The sequence below is a fragment of the Folsomia candida genome, unplaced genomic scaffold (genome assembly GCF_002217175.1).
Source record: "Folsomia candida strain VU population unplaced genomic scaffold, ASM221717v1 Fcan01_Sc002, whole genome shotgun sequence".
NCBI lineage: Eukaryota > Metazoa > Arthropoda > Collembola > Entomobryomorpha > Isotomidae > Folsomia > Folsomia candida.
Genome location: NW_019091194.1, coordinates 4,236,406 through 4,253,284, shown reverse-complemented (window position 1 = coordinate 4,253,284; position 16,879 = coordinate 4,236,406). Strand labels below are relative to the sequence as shown.

The 16,879-nt window shown below is 36.3% G+C and overlaps 2 protein-coding genes across 3 annotated transcripts in view; one reads left to right on the top strand and one right to left on the bottom strand.

Moving 5' to 3' along the window:
- LOC110845063 overlaps positions 1 to 10,257 on the bottom strand; it is a 37,668-nt gene extending 27,411 nt beyond the window's left edge. Inside the window, exon 1 of the mRNA XM_022091423.2 lies at positions 9,767 to 10,257. The gene's annotated coding sequence lies outside the window, so the exon portion shown is untranslated. The remainder of the gene's footprint in view (positions 1 to 9,766) is intronic.
- LOC110845062 (autophagy-related protein 16-1) overlaps positions 1 to 16,879 on the top strand; it is a 76,603-nt gene that overhangs the window by 32,394 nt on the left and 27,330 nt on the right. The window lies entirely within an intron of this gene.

Below are 16,879 nucleotides of genomic sequence, written 5' to 3'. Positions count from 1 at the left end.
AAACAAATTACCTTTGTGAGGAAGTTAACAGGAAATTGTAACGATTTCCAAATAACTGACTATTTAATTTTTGAATGCGTTTAAGATATCCACAATACACAAAAAAAGTAGTAATTTCTTATTCATACGTATTTTTTACAGTTTTTAGCAATCCAAATAAAACGGTCGGTCAGTTATGTCATGATCATGACCAACTTATTTATTTGCACTGAATTACGAAACCGTCCGTCCATCCGTGGTTTCGGAAGCTGTGCCGAACAATGGAGGAAATTGAATGAGTGCATCATCAATGCTTCCACTAAACCATCATCGTCAGCAGAAAGTTGCAACTCTATCGTCATAATATAATGATACCAATGCAAATATTCTTCTAGTCAATTTTCATACGAAACCTCTTCATCTTTTCTAACCCAAACTACTGCTCACTTTATTACCAAAGAGTAAGTACTTAAGTAGCCAAACATTTTATTTTATCGTCCTTATGACTTATTTATTAAGCAGAATTATAAAGTCGGTTGGTTCAGCTTTACCAGTCATTCGTAGGATGAGCGTGATAGTGTTGGTTTGTTAAACCCGTAAATAAGTTGAGGAAAGATGAAGCCATGAATTGGACCAGACGCCAGCCAAGCCACTGCTTCAAACCAACTGCATTATTATTACGTACATATTGCCAGCAGCCAAAGTCAAATCAAAATATTGAGTGGGAAAAAAATTGCAAGTATTATTGCCAGCAGGCATACAAATCAACATACCATCATCATCTTCCTTATTTCATCTTTGTTATGAATGATATTTGTAATTGCGTGAGCAGGCCGTGCATTGCATTCATTTACTCATTGTTAATAGTTATAGCCTTTCGGAGAGAACACAATGTGCCGGATCCATCCGATGTTAGGTTAGCAGTGCACCACTTCAACTACTGACTGGCCATCGGTGGTAAAGAATGGGCTAATTGTTATTTCATGATGAGTTCTTCTCTTCTCTACTGTTACAATTTATCCACCGTATAAAGTCAGTAAGTAGTAGTAATCCCGTTGCTTTCACCTTGCTTCTTATGTATGTGCAAATATTTTACAACGCATCATATCATCATCATCATTCGGGTAGAGAGATTGCAGGGCAGTGAGCAATTAGTGAAGCTCATCAGGCTTCCTTTTCATATTCGATTCGTAGTTTGACTTTGACCTTAATTTTTATAAATACTTTTTTTATTCGTCTATCTATCTCGTTCTATAAAGAGTTCCTCTCTCTCTGTGTGTCCGGTCTAATGGTTATCCTTTTTTATGATACACATTATTAGCGAAACAACTCTTTTAAATGTGTAATGAATACATTTATCAAATATAGACAGTTGTTGATTAAAGTGCTGTTATGTAGAAGTGCAGTTTCCTCTCAGCACCTATTCTTATATTTGCTCTCCTGGCATCTATGTGGGTGATCTATGTATGGTTGATGGTGATGATGTTTCGTGAAAGTTAGGGGTACGGTTCGTCCTTCCGCTTTCGCCGTGATACTGCACACTTTGTGCCATATATGTACGTATTAGAAGAGATTATTCATAATGTGTAGTATAATTTAGACATGATAATCCGTATTATTAGGAATTTATAATGTCTTTATGTCAAATAGAAAACAGATTATTGCACCAATTTCGTTTGATTTATGAGAACGATTTGAAACATCGATTAGTTTTATGGGTAAAAATTAGCACTAATATTTTCATACATTTCTTCGTGAAATGTGTACTTTCAGATCGATTGCACGCAAAACAGTTTAAAAATGCTCTTTTTAAAAGGAGATTGAACCAGTAAAATTTTCTTTGTTCCTTTTAAATTACGTAATAATAATGCCTGCACAATTTAAACTGACCCAGAGAGCGCGTACCTATCCTAGCCAGCCCGCTCATTACATGATTTATGTATTACCAAGAAAATGAACATGTTTTCCTACTAAATGTTTTTACCCTGCCTTCCTTTAACCATTGTTCTCTAAATATTTTATCCTGTGCCAGGTGTGTGCAAAGTTGTATTAAAAAAATCAAAAAACGATGAAATTTGTGGGAGATACGGCGAGTTAAATTAAATATGATAATGCGACGACGAACCTGTATTGTAATTCATCAAGTTTTAAATCACACTTATAATTAATGCAACATGCACTGCAGTTGGTGATGAGTGCAGTGGGGTTTAAGCTTAAATTTGTGAAATGAAGTATGTACGGTGTTAGTAGGGAACAAATTGCGAGTAGGCAAGAAGATGGACATAAGATGATGATAAATTACGAGTGTCTCATGTCGACTCCAATTTCTTTCTACATATTTATGCACCACACGGGGATACTTTATACAGGATAAATTATACTGTCCACATCTTTCTTGCTACACACAGAGCGAGGATTTGCGCATACTTCCGGGGATTGAGGACTCTACATCGAGTAGAGTTATTATAATAAACTCGAAACCTAGTAAGCGGAAGTTTGGATTTTTTTTTGCATAATTACACAAATGTTTTATAACTGAAAGAAAGTGCAGTTATATCATCATCATATTCATGACGAGACGATTAAAACAGTGGAGGTCACTTGTCCAAGGGGAAAATGCTAAATCGCGTGCAACACTGGTTTGCTTGTGTATTGTCCAAATCCTTTTCACGTCTCATTGGATTTTCTTCATGCTGCACAAATTCACCTTTTTCTGACGTATTCTTAACCATTTCGTGGTAGGTGGTACGTAAATAAATCAAGAAAATGTAGGCTACTGATACAACAACGCACGTATGTACGTGAAATTATCTTGGATTTGTTTCTTGCACTGATGCAAGTAAAAAGAAAGCATGGTATCTCATGCAGGATTTTTATTGAACGGAATTCGTGTAACCCAATAAAGATCAATGGGTTATTGTGTTGACTTTTTGTGTGTGTGGCCTGGTCTAGTAATATGTAGTCAAATCAAGCAATTTATGGTCAAAGAGTGAATGCACTTGGAAAATTTGGAAAATGTGGCCATGTTAATAACAATAATAATAATAGTAGGAAATTCATTGGGTGAGAGAGAAATACTTTACTTTTTGCATTCATTCCTATATGCGTTAATGAATGTCAGATTCTTATGCGTTTCTCATATTAATGGTGCGTTTGTGTTGTGTTATGTGATGTATGACCACCTAGACACGACCATCTCATGTCCTTTTCTTCCAACCTTCATTGCATTTCCCTTTATGACGTAATCATGCAAAAACCTAAATTCGAATGACCAACAGACCAAGTTTTAATTTTGAAGTTCAAATGTTCACAAAATACAGTTAGTCATTTATAATGAGATTTGCATTTGCACACTGCTTAACACTTACTCCATCCAAGGAAGGAAGTGTATTAGGAGAGGAACAACTCGATGAGGCAGCAGTCCACGGATTTAAAACTCTCATCGTAATCAGCGTTGCATGCCCTTGTTCTTTTTGGTTCCATGGTAGAGTGTAAAATCTAAAATCCTTCTTTATGATCAGGTGCGATACGACGAGAAAAGTGAGACAGCCAAATAATAATATGGTTGACAATATATCTACGCTGCTGCCCTTATCGTGCTAGGATGCAGCGGATTTACTAGTGGATTTGGATTGCTCGACAATATCCGTCCGTGAGACGAGACGGCGAAAAATGTGGTTTATTTAATCTGATATAAATGTTGAAATCTGGTCGTCATAATAAGCATAATTTTTTATCTGTTGATAGTCTGGATAGGATGGGTGGTAACTAACTAGTGCAAATGTAATCTCAAATTTACTTTAATTTATGTGTGTTGCACGCTAATTACGAAGCTGCAAAAAATTATTTTGATATTAGTCACTTGCTACTTTCGCATTTATAGAATATTACTTGAGAATAGGATTAAGATTGAAAATGGTTCATACAAAATTAGTTGTGGCGGATTAGCTTAAATATGTTCCCGTCTGACCCAGAATTCAATACCCGGTGTGTCTGTATTTACAACAAATGTGTCAATCCCACGCGAAATGAATGGGTATACGATAACTAACTACATAGCTCCCCTGCAACTGCTATATGGCCTAAAATTGCCTGTAAAAAGGATACTGCTCATTTATTGTTACAAATATAGATTGGAGGCTTTAACTGTGAAGTTGTTAAATTTTACGACGATTTGAATACAAGTCGGCCCAACAACCAATGTGTTTGTGTTGTTTGAAATCGCGTAATTCCATTTTTATGAGAGACAAGCATATGTACGGCTGTACTTGTTATATGTGTGCCTGCAGTTGGAAAATTCACCTGATTTCGGTGGAGGATGGATGTTGTAATGAGAAGAAGAAGACGAATGCAATGCTTGGGAGACAGTAAATAAGAACAGGAATGAGTTTTAACCTTATTCGCATTCAAAGTAGTAAGAGAACACTTTACGTATAATACCTACCCACAAGCATTAAAAGCATTTCACCTGTGCAGAATTGGTTGCAGGAGTATTTGCATGGTTGTTGTTTAAGTCATTAATTTGTAAAGTGAGCGCCCACCTGTTCCACCACCACTATAGAATTAAATGACACTAAAATATCTCTCTATCCACCACTCACTGATGCCATGAACAAGAATCATGAATAGTGCAAAAGGTGCAAATTTATGTCCTACAACACAAAACTACGTAAATATTTATATGTATCGAAATGTGAAATTAAACCAATTACCTACCGTAAGCCGATTTGTGTGTAATTCAAAAGTATTTAGTCTTCTCGAGCGGTAAGTATCACACGTATTCATTTTTTATTTTTTGCTTTACGCAATGAAATATTTTATCAGTCATAAGGCAAGACCAAAGAGAAGATGAAGATGAAGTATCTCCCATTACGTATTTATGTATGTATTAAATATTATACCGGAAATAACTACCGTACGTACGTAACCACCCACCCAAATTCCTTGCCTCATGCCATGGGGAATTTGGTACGGACTAATGATGCCTCTGTTCTGTGCATCTTCACGTAATGTTAATGTGCTGGTTATGATTTTGAAACAGATTTAATCAAATTAGGATTAACGACTACATTATCTCTGGGTGGGAGGACTTATTCTTGCTCACTTTTACTTGTGCTTCCTCTCGCCTACTGTATCTGTAATCATACTTTGAGATGATCTCGCTTCCCTGATGGAATGGAGGAATAAAATACTGACAAGAGGAAGATTTACAATCAGGACGGAAGTGAAATTTTTTGAATCAGATTTGACCAATTCAACGATAAATACAAAATACAAAGTAGCAATTAGTACCCGATTCTCACTTTCGATTCAGTTTCACGCTACGTAGGTACATGTATTTGTAAATACCTGATGGGAATATAATTTAGTGCAGTCGATAATATAGTGACGACGTAGTGTCATTCATACCGATGTGCTACATAGTATAGCGAATTTACGGAAAACGTGGTTTACTTTGTTTTTACCCAAGATAATGGAGGTAATTGACTACCATAATAATCAAAGAGGGTGGTTAAATGTTATCCACCCTCGGATAAATAGCGATAGGCAACACACCAACACCTGCAAATCCTCTCTAAACGGGCATATATCTTCCTCTCTGGATATATGTATACCTCTGTCCGTTGTACACCGTGCACACATAAATAATGCAATTTCCTCTGAAACCGTCCGGGTATGAAATGATTAAGGTTGCACGAAGAATGTGCATTGACACTGAAAGACTGAAATGAAACCAACATTTTTATTTAAAAACACTACGAGCTCGGTAATTCAACCGAACAGAGAAGCAGCAGCAGCAAAGCAAAGTCTCTTTTTCTTCAGGTAAAAGCATAGGCTTTTTTATAATTTGTATTCGGTTGGCTTAGTTTGCTTGGGTGGATTCGATTGAATTTTGGAGGAGTCGTTGAATTCAATGGAATCGGCAGGAAATAAAGGAAGTTGGGAGACAAGCTGCAGTTAAATTAGCGAATTTGGAGTAGGTATCTACTACTTTACCCTAACTAACTACTGGTTTTTGACAGCTTGTAAAAATCTCGGGGCAAAAAAATATAATATGTTTCGCATACATATGTATGTCTAGGAATTAATATATAAATTTCATACACCAAATTATAAATTTGAGACGCATTTATCTTACGTTATTTGTGATTGTGAAAGTGAATGCATCGTCGTGATACGGAAAAAATAAGGAAGGTCCTTGGCTCTCGATAATAACATTGCCACCGAGCACACGTATTTAGAGGTACACGTACGTAGAGGTTTCGATGCACTCCAGTTCGTCGGTCGCCAGATTTAATCACTTTTTTGCGCATGGAGCAGAACTGATACTCATCGCAACAATGCAATGAACTACCTTCGGAAGGATGAATCGCACAGTTAACTCGGTGTTAATTTTTGATAAGAATGAGATTCTGGTAAAAAGTGTCTAAAAACACATATGCACCTTCATCTCCAGAGGCAATTTAGGTATGTGTCTTCCACCTCGCAAAAAGCGTTTCACTCTTGATTTTGTGAGGCTTTCCGTATCATAGAAGCTGCGAAGCCACAGCTCCGTCACAATTAAGAAAGAAAGTTATTATGCGACATGCAAGCAAACAAACAAAACTTGTGTGTTTGTCGAAATTTGCACATTCTTATCTTTCCCAGTTGCTGGCATCATCTTTGTCTTAGTTTAATTGTCTTGAAAGGAAACAACGGTTCTATTTTGGTCTGCAGAACAAGATTTCCTCATTCTCTCCAAAAGATGCAATACTAGTTAAAGTAACAGTACCAGTCATAATTTATGAGATAAACAAGTAGTGACCACTGCACTACTACGTAGATAAATAGGAAATGAATGAAATTGTTGCTTCTCTATTCCAAAACAAGATGATGAGCTACCGAATTTGAGGATACTTGCAAATATTGTGATACTCCTGGTGATAAGTAACCAGTAGTTGCATTGCTGGCTGCGGTAGTAATGAGAGAGTGGACGTGATAAAATCTTTCGGACTTTTTGTAATTTCTTAATTATCCCCCGTCCATACTTTCCATATTGTATTCGTAGCCATGTAGGAAATGCATAGTAATGAAATATGAGAAACTGGTTGCTCACATCACATCTCTGATATGATCGGCTTTTTGCGGTTACATTACAAAGTTATTATAACAACCAGACTCATAAAATAAATCGGATAGATAACAAATGTACCCAACTCCTCGCCGACGTGTATAAATAAATGCAATAACTGGAATAAGACATTTATTATTACGCGTCCACACAAACTAATTAACCATATATTTATAAATTAACTGTAAAATATGTAATGTACCCGTGTGACTGAGAAAGTTGGTGGAATTGGGATGCGCTTGGTCACAGATGAATTGCATGCAAATGATGGCAAGCCAATAATATAATATCTCAGCTCAGCATTCCGTCCAATACTTAATTTGGGTTTAGTTAGTGAGACAACATCGTTTCGTCATCCTTGCACCTTCGTGACAAGTAAATGAAAAGTAGTGTAGGTACAAGATGCTCAATGAAGTATGTCTCTCTCTCTCTCTCCTTATGTATTACCCAGAAGAATTAAAAACAGGAGAGGAGACTATACGGGTTATATTGTGAAGAATGGCTGCAAGTATTCCGTTATAATTATCGTGAGAAGATCCAGACAGTACGGAAACAATGGGCAATAAATGCAAGAAAAACTATTATCTAAAAATGTTATTGGATTTTACTTAGGATTAGTTGAATTAATTGTGGTGGTGGTGGTGATGAGTTTAGTTAGTGCTGTTTTCCTTCATCCTGTAACAATTATCAGTTGGTCACGAGAAAAGATGTCTCAATTTTCAATAATAATTCAATAACGAGATCTAGTTGACGAGAAGGATCATCATCAATGCGAAATAACTTTTCTTCTTCTTAACTAGCTCGACACGATTTTGAATCTAAATATGAGACTTGATATGCCGTAATATTTGCATTAGCATACTCGTTGAAATTATATTATGTACAAATTGAGACTGTATAATAATAAATCTTTCAACGAGTTGATGGTCTTCGTGCCTAAATAGGTGCCATTGCCATGCCGGACGGAAAGTGTGGTTTATCTAAAGAACTTCACTTAAATATTTCCTTCAAAATCAGCCGGTTTTTTTATTTGCTTGAAACGATATGGAGTCAAAAGTCAACAAAATTCGACCCGAAGCGAACTATGTCTGTCTGCACCACGATATCTTTTTATTTCTCCTTCTTGTATGAACCTCTTCTGCTGGTCAATCCGTTCGTCCGGTCAGAATAAAAATTGCGTGTCCAACAATTATCTACTCTCTCTTATTGCACACACAAATCTCATCTTTTCTTCCCATCCATGAACTTTGGAATGGTGTGTTATATTGTATTCCATCTAATAATATTTTTTATAACGACGAGGGTTTCGAGTTAGCAAGATAAATAGATAAATACGAATCTGTTCCGTACTGAAATTTTGGCAAAGTTTGGCCACCTCTACGTATGTACGTATTTCGTCTGGATTATGTAATAAAAATGAGAGATAACATGGAAATGGACTGTTACGTAGGGTAGGAAATGCTTTTAAGTTGTTTGGTTTGGTCTGGTCTCCTTATTACATTTCATTCCTGACAGAAATTAAATTCATAAAAATTTGTGTCTCTCTGCCAAAAGTACACAGTTGGTCGACTTGCGTTAGGTTTGAAATAAATATTATTACGGTTTTCATCATCATTCCTTCTTCTTTCCTCCTTTTGTAGGAAATCACGAAGAAGGTAGATAATTTGAAATTAGAAAAAGTTTCCATTTACACTGTCTACAAGTGTTTTTTTTAAGACTTGGGTGGTGGTTTGTTAATGCTAATGTATGTTTGATTTGCTCTGTCCTCAGGAAGTCGGGAAGACACTTCTACTGTGTGTTGTGGTTTATTTTTTGGAACTTTTTTTCGAATTCCTACTTATAATAAATCACTCACTTCTACCCGACAATGATGTGTTGGCAATTCATGGGAATTTGTAGAAATTCATATTTTTCACGTGAAACAAAACGGTGAATGAGAAGAAAAAAGGAAGAAATTGCATGAAATATTATTATGTATGAAATAATATAGCAAAATGATTTTTAATTGCAAAGTCAGCATATGAATAGCTAGCTTTCCCATGTTTTTTTCCGTAGTAAACAGTATTTTCCCTGACTTGACACTTGTACTGATTACTTGGACTGGATTGTTATGTCCACTTCCTTCCTTAACATTTTAGTCCATTCTCAAAAAACTGCATGCATGCTTTTATTACCTACAGCAGCGTGGGTGGGTGTAATAATGTGTTTAAACAAGAACTATATGTGCATACACTTCAGTCAATGAATGTGCAATGGAGTAAGTTTAAAGTGCTTTATGTGGGTTTATGTATGTGCGATGAGGGTAGCATAGTAGCTCTACTTTTTACGCCCATCGCTCATTTTTCTCAGAAGTACCACCTTTGTGAAACATGTAAAGTGTATTGTGTTATGATTGTGACTTGCAGTCGGATAAAGTGAGAAAAGTGTTGACTTGATGTGAGGCAAAGTGACACAACGTGAGCCAAGTGGAGTTGAGTCGTCTCATTTTCTCAATGTTTAATGAATCCTCTCTTATTTTTTGTTGTTGAATGAAACGTATAATATGCACCTAATTAATGCCTAATTATTCCCTCTCATCTTGTCAAAATGCAATAAACTTAATGACTGACTTCTTTCTCGTTTAAGGATGGATGGCAAATAAAAATGTGCAAAAACGTTCAAAGTTGCGGATCTTACTTGTAAATTTGGCAGGTAGAGGTAAACTCTCAAATGACTCGGGTTGTTGTTTTCGGTGAGGAAGAAAGTCGTGGAGATGTGACAACTTGAATAAAATCTCCCAACTATTACGTCCAATTAAGAATCCTTGATCAGAATACGAATGTGTTTTCAGACCACACAAAATTCGGGATAAATGTCAGTTTCAAAGTTTAAAATATTCAATCAATCACTCGTCGTTTATCGCACGACCACTTTTAAATTGAAATTCAAATCAAGTTTTGTTTCACAACTGTAACTTGTTTACTTGTTGAGTTGGTTAGTTAGTTTCTTGTTCCGATCCGATCCTACGGAATGTCAATCGCTTACTGACTTGATATGAAACCAGATCAAAGCAAGTAAGAATTGACTTGGTAGTGGTCTCTTTCTTCTTCCTCTCGGCTTGGGTGGATTTCTCGGTTGACGACGTCTGTCGAAGTGGTGGGATGATGGGTGACTGAGGAAGCAAAGTGTGATTCTTAAGAGTTTTAAAGGTTTAAGGCTTTAAAGTGGATTTCCACCTGTGGGAACAGTTACCACCGTGCCGTGTTTTTTAGTAGGGTGGGTAGTAGTAGGGTGGGAGATAGGAACTCGGGCGAGCTAGCTAGCTGACGACTTTTCCTAACGCAATAATGTAACTGAATATGCTAAAGCACAAGAGGTTGTTTGGTCAATCCCGGTCTCACACAACATCAACTATCTGCTCCCTACCTGTGATGATACGATGCCAAAGAGATGCAATGCAATGCAATGCAATGCCCGATAATCTAAAGTATGGAATGTTTACTGTATTTAAAAACGTGTACCTACGTGCATTCGTTTCTGATACCACGGGATATCAACAGGGTTTGTTTCTGGTACGAGGAAAAAGGTGCATGATACGTAAGTACGTATCTTGCTTTAGTGTTTTATGACTACTTTCTTCTTCTGCTATGTAGCATCTCTTATTCTTCTTTTTTTGTGTGAACTATCCTAATTTTAATATCATCACAACTGGCCTCGGAAAGGCCCACAGCTCAATTTTATTGGGGTTGGACCTTTACTATGAGATTAGACACGGTTTAATTATTAAAGTGTTTCAAAAATTACTCGTGACAAAAATGATTGATAACGATGTACATATTTCGTTAATTACTGTACGTACAATAATAATCTACATCCACCTAGGTTAGGTTTAGGTACATCATTGGGTGGAACCAAATCATCTCAATTCTCATACGTTACATACGCGGTGAGACCGGAGTTGAACTCAATTTGAAATTGCATGTTACCTCATTGCACTCTGGTAAATAATTATTATTTTCACGGAATGCGTAAATTGTAGGGCATATCGTTCAACGTATTAAAATAGTTTACAGTAGGAGGTGGGGATATTAATGCTAATTAGTGAATTGTTACTGAAACTGGCGGATAATCTAGTGCGCAGAAGAATAAAGAAAAAAAGTGGTAATTCGGTTAGATTTTTATTGATTAGCTGCCTTATTACACAATCTTACGTAAGAACAAATGTCACACAGCTTACATACATGAAGCTCCGGTTAATACCTAAAATTCCCACCGGTTTCAACAAAACTTCACAAGACTTAATAGTTAAATGAGGGAAACCAAGAACGACAAAATATTTTGATCTTGATTTACTAACCAACCTGTTCCGCTGTTGATACCTAATTCACTACGTATAATTGCTGTAACAAGCAACTGTAAATTCGCTCATCATAATAATAAAAGTCAGCAGAAGAGAAGCCACAGCCTGGAGGAAGGTAGGAAATCGTTGTCACATCCACACGCATATATGAACACTCGAGACAATTTTATTATGGGTATTTACCACCCAAAAAGAAAACTTTGTTGGTTGGCGATTTTAATCCGAATATTTTTTTTGTGCTTTATGGACTCGCTTGTTTTGATAGGATGTGCCGTGATGATTATCTTATTGTAGGAACGGAAATTTTTTTTTACAAAAATTGTTTTGACATTATAAATATTTCTACTTTATTGCTTTTAAAGAATTTTTTGCTTCATATAAATTGCTTTCTTGTTTAATATCGCATCTTTTCAGTGTGGCCTGTTTATCTGTTTTTTTCTCTCTCTTCTTTCTTCTTGGGAAAGGTGCTAAATAGAAAATAATGGGGGAGACTATCAACTGCTAATATTTTGTCACATTCATTCCTCCTCCGTTGCCTCACATTTTTTTATATGTACGCAGATTTCATACAAGTTTTTTTTCTTCTCTACTCATCATTTTTGTGTCATTTAATCTAATATGACATACTACTTTTCAATAATAAGCCCAAATATAATGCGACATTCTTATTAAGTGCTACTTTCTTGTATGCACACCTTTTCAACTGTGTATGTATGGATAAATCGGCACATACATAGCCCAACCAACCACATGCCCGAATCATACATAATGACCACCAGGTGACTTGAATTTTATTTCACGTGTAATTATGCATGTAGTTTAACATTTAAAATTCAAAGCACCTTCATCATCTCGACTCATAAATTGGCAGAGAGTGCAAAATGCAATGTGTCCCATATAATAATTTATTTATTCTCCTGCATTTTACCCGTTGCATATCGTTGCACTCTCGCCTATTAAGATGTGAAGAAGTTGTGTTGTTGTCTTTGATGGTGGATGGATTGAATGGATGTGTCTTTAATCTCATTCAATTAATTTAAATAAAAATTGCACTCTGAGATGGACAATGGGTGTCCGTTATTTTGTATACCAACCTAAATTTCAGCTCTCATTACTCTTCTCATCTCTTTATTTAATCCGGGTTTCCTTTCAATTGTCTTCATCTCACTCTTTCGTACGTCTTGTCGTCACATCACATCATCTTCTTGCCTGGGTTAGATATTTACTTGGTTGGGACATATAATTCAGACCAGACCCAAATAGTGCAACGCAACACAAACAAACACAACACGGGTGATAAGGGCAAGGTTGACTTGCTTTAGTTTAATACATACTGACAGTCACGTTAACATGGCTCCTCGTTAGATAGATCTTTATAATATACACACACTTGTCTCGTCATTTGTATGTTTATGTACACACTCTTGTCTTGTCCTTGTTTGTGTTTGTTTTGGGAGATAATAATGAAGAGTCAAGCCACAAGCCAAAATGGAGTCCAAAGAATGGTGCCCTTTTTAATTGTCACGTCGTATGTAACACCTTTTGTACGAGTAATTTAGTTGTACCGAATTCTACGACATCTTTTCATCCCCGATATATACATATTGACTCTTTGATAATAATTGGCTTCAATAGAAGTAAACTATGCCAATTGCGATTCCACGGTTGTTTTTACTAGGTGTCGGTAATAAAATCCTGAAAATTAAACGGGGAGGAAACGATTGAATTAAAATTCAAGTAGTTTGGAATAATTTGAATTTCATGTTTTTGTGGAGGACGAGTTATGTTGCAGTTGACAAGGACGATTAAGAAGAAGAATGTTACTTATAAACCTGAAATGTTTGGTTGGAGCACCCGAATTTACAAAGTCAAGCCGGGTGAAAGTAATTGGATCTTACATACATACTCGTAATATTAATGTTAATTGAAATTCTTGTTTTTTATAGTGTACACGTACATACATGCGTTCGCAATTTTATTATACGGAGCACATCGTACTGTGGTAATTATCTTGACGAGATTTAGCTTCAGGTGTGAGCATCAAGACAGAAGTTATGAAACGAATTAAGGAATTGACAGCATTATGACCATGAACTGCTTGGGGTTTGTTCGGCTCTGTTTGAGATTTCGGTTTGAGTGATGTTCGTGTTTACCTACACAGTTTCGAATGCTTGCAGACGGATACAGACTTAAATACGTGAATTACTTTCGGTTAATTTCTTCTTCACCTGTCCAGCCGTAGATCCCATGTACTTATTATTTATGCTGTTTATCTATCTAGCACCACTGCCAACTGCTAAGAAATTATAATGCACCCATCTCCCAAATATTAGAGCTAGGACAAGCGTATCGAATGCCATTGAGTCATTGTCCGTAATTTTTCCATGCGCATGGATCACGTAATTGTACAGCGCCAAGTGCATAGTCAGAGCCAAATGAGCAAATAAATAGGTAGGTACACACACATATAAACACTACGCGTGCATTATGATACCTTCCGTAACTAATAAATACCTCGGAGGCAGTTAAAAATCGCTTTTAGATCTGTGTACACATGTAAATACGAGGGGTGGTGGTGGTGATAATAATAATGCAATGACCTGTCACTCCCAAAATGCCTATTCACTTGGTTAAAATGACCCTTAAATAACTTTATGGGAAATAACACGACATTTCCCTGCTGGACCACATAATCAGCACGACAATATCATTTTCCGTTAATATAATCAGCAGCAGCACAGTTGATTCATTAGTAAATATTTTTACATACCTAACAATTATGTTGTAGTGTGAATTTTATAGTGCGAATTTTTGCTCACAAAATGAGGAATTACTTATTTACTAGGAGCAGTATATACGTACGTACAAGCTCATCTCGAGTTAACGATGTTTGGATTTTTAAACCCTAATTTCTTAAGCCCATTAGGTGGGCAGAGGGTAGAGGAGTATTTTTCACGGTGTGGAATAATACATAAATAAGTGCATTTCCTGCCGGCCTGCATGCATGCCATTTCATTTTATTACTCGCATAAACGTACTTGCAACAGAGTTCGATTTTTAAGACATGGTGATGTGCACTGTGTTGCTTCGTTTGCAAATTCTCAAGCAAGGTGAGGATGTAACGACCGTAAACGGTTAATTTTAATGCGTTGCGTGCAATCTTAAGATATGACGAGGTTTGTTTAAATGCTCGGAACGGACGGACGGATATCGGAAAAATGAATTATTTACTGAGGGGAAGTATGTACGTAGAAGCAAATTGATAGGTATATTCATGTTGTTTTGTTCCTCATCTCGATCAAAAATTATATGTTTGCTTACATGTTGATTGAACCGATGTTTGAGGATTTTTGACTTTTTAATTTCAATCCTGAATTTAATCTGCGACTTGGTAATTTTTTTAAAATCGACACGAATATGGTGTCCTTTTTGGGGTGATTGTACATATAGATTTCCAGCCTTAGTTGTTAAATATTTGATAAGATAACTAGCTTTTAGCAGGAACAATTTTGCTTATCAATATTATACTTACTATTTTTGTGTAAAGTGCTCAATTAATTGTGGAAAAAAATGTATATCCACTTTTATAGAGGTGACACAATAGCGCATAAAGTTCTTCTTGTTGAAACATGAATTTGAGTGGGTAGCTGTAGCCGACCTAACATTAATTTTTTCCCAAAAAATTGCATGCTTTCAATCACCATGTTTTGAGCTAATGAAGCCATTAAATGCTGATATATTGTTACTCAACTCTTGCCAGAATGGTGCTTATTTCACCACTTCATCTTTGGTGGTCGGGTCGGTCATCATTATCGGTATTGTAGCCTGATCTTCAGAGTCTACATGGCAATCACGTATGCACATCGGATTGTTTTTTAGCCAACTTGAACACGTTACATTAATTAATTTCTTTCAAGCGCACGGCAGAAGTCGTATTCAGATATTTATAATTCAACACTCATTGTTCTTTAATGAAAGTAGATCATGCGTTTATACTTACGACGTTATTTGTACAAAAAAATCAGACCAGCATAAAAGTAAAAATACTTTTCTGTCCCCACAATCCGACAGCTTTGTCTCGTAAATCACAGAGAGCGAGGAAGAATACATTAAGTGAATTTTGTTTGTTCTCCATCCCCATTATTTTGACAGTGGAAATAAATAAATGCTAAATTCCGTCACATCTTTGAATTAAAGAGCAGCAAGCAAAAGTCATATTTTGCTTTTCCCGTCACATTCACACAGGTTGATTTCTTTAAGTGAAAAGCCTCGTGGGTGCCACAAAGTCAGTCAGGCTGAAGTATTGTTGGCTTAAGTAGCATCATCTCATAACAATGATATTAATTGTTTTTCGGTGAGTTTTTTGAGCCAGAAGGAGAAGTGAGATTGGAATAACAAAAGCATAAGTAGTCCGTACTTGCCACCCACCCACTATGTCATCCCATTCGTAAGACTCTGACAGCGTCAAGCTCAACAATTTATGGGAACATTCACTTCTTTTATTCATCCCATGACGTGAAATACATATGTAAGGATGCATATAAGTGTGCGATCCATGTGCGTGGGTATTTTAACTTTGGGTGTTTGTAGTTGGAAAAAAAATATTTAAAAATTTTATTAAAATCACCATGTGATAAATTTGAAGTCAGAAAGCATGCTACCCATTGAAATATATGTACGACCTGTTTTTTGCCTTCATTACCACATTGTCGAAATGTGCTACGTATCTTCGTACATACATTATTATTACAAATGCATGACATCGTAATGTGCGGGTTGGAGAACGGTCATTAAGCACTGGGGAAAGTTAAAAGATGTGGGATTCGGCTGACCTTGCCTCTGTTATAATTCATTTATGAACATACTCACATCCAGACAAACTTAAAAACACATTAGTGAATTTTATGGATGTAAACCATACATAAAATATGCGAAAAGTAACCGTACTTTGCACACAAATTTGACATTATGGGATTTCTTCTGAACTGTCATCTTCGTTGCGGTGCATTTCTGCGGCATAAATTTGTAAAATTTCATCCGATCAGACAAAACGCAGGACACGTTTTCTGCTCTTATTTATCATTGTGGGAATCAATACCTTGATCTTAATCTTGTTCACCATCAGTGGTTAACTTTACGTACGGATTTTTAAGAAACTGGTAGTATCACTCACTTGGAGTAGTACAAATCTATGCACGTAGTAGTAGCTCTCCTCTGCTGATCGTGTACAATAAATATACTGCATTTTTCTTCCAACCCTGGGCAAAACCACGAAATTAACAACACTCATCTGTCTCGCCTTCCGACATTTTCCAACACTTTTATCAAAAGAGATGGGATCGAAAGAAAAGAGCCGATATATTTGTTTTCGTTCGACTTGGTGTTAGTAAGTACTCGCATAAAATAATGATAATAAGATTCAGATCCAAAGTAACGCTAAATCAAAGCGA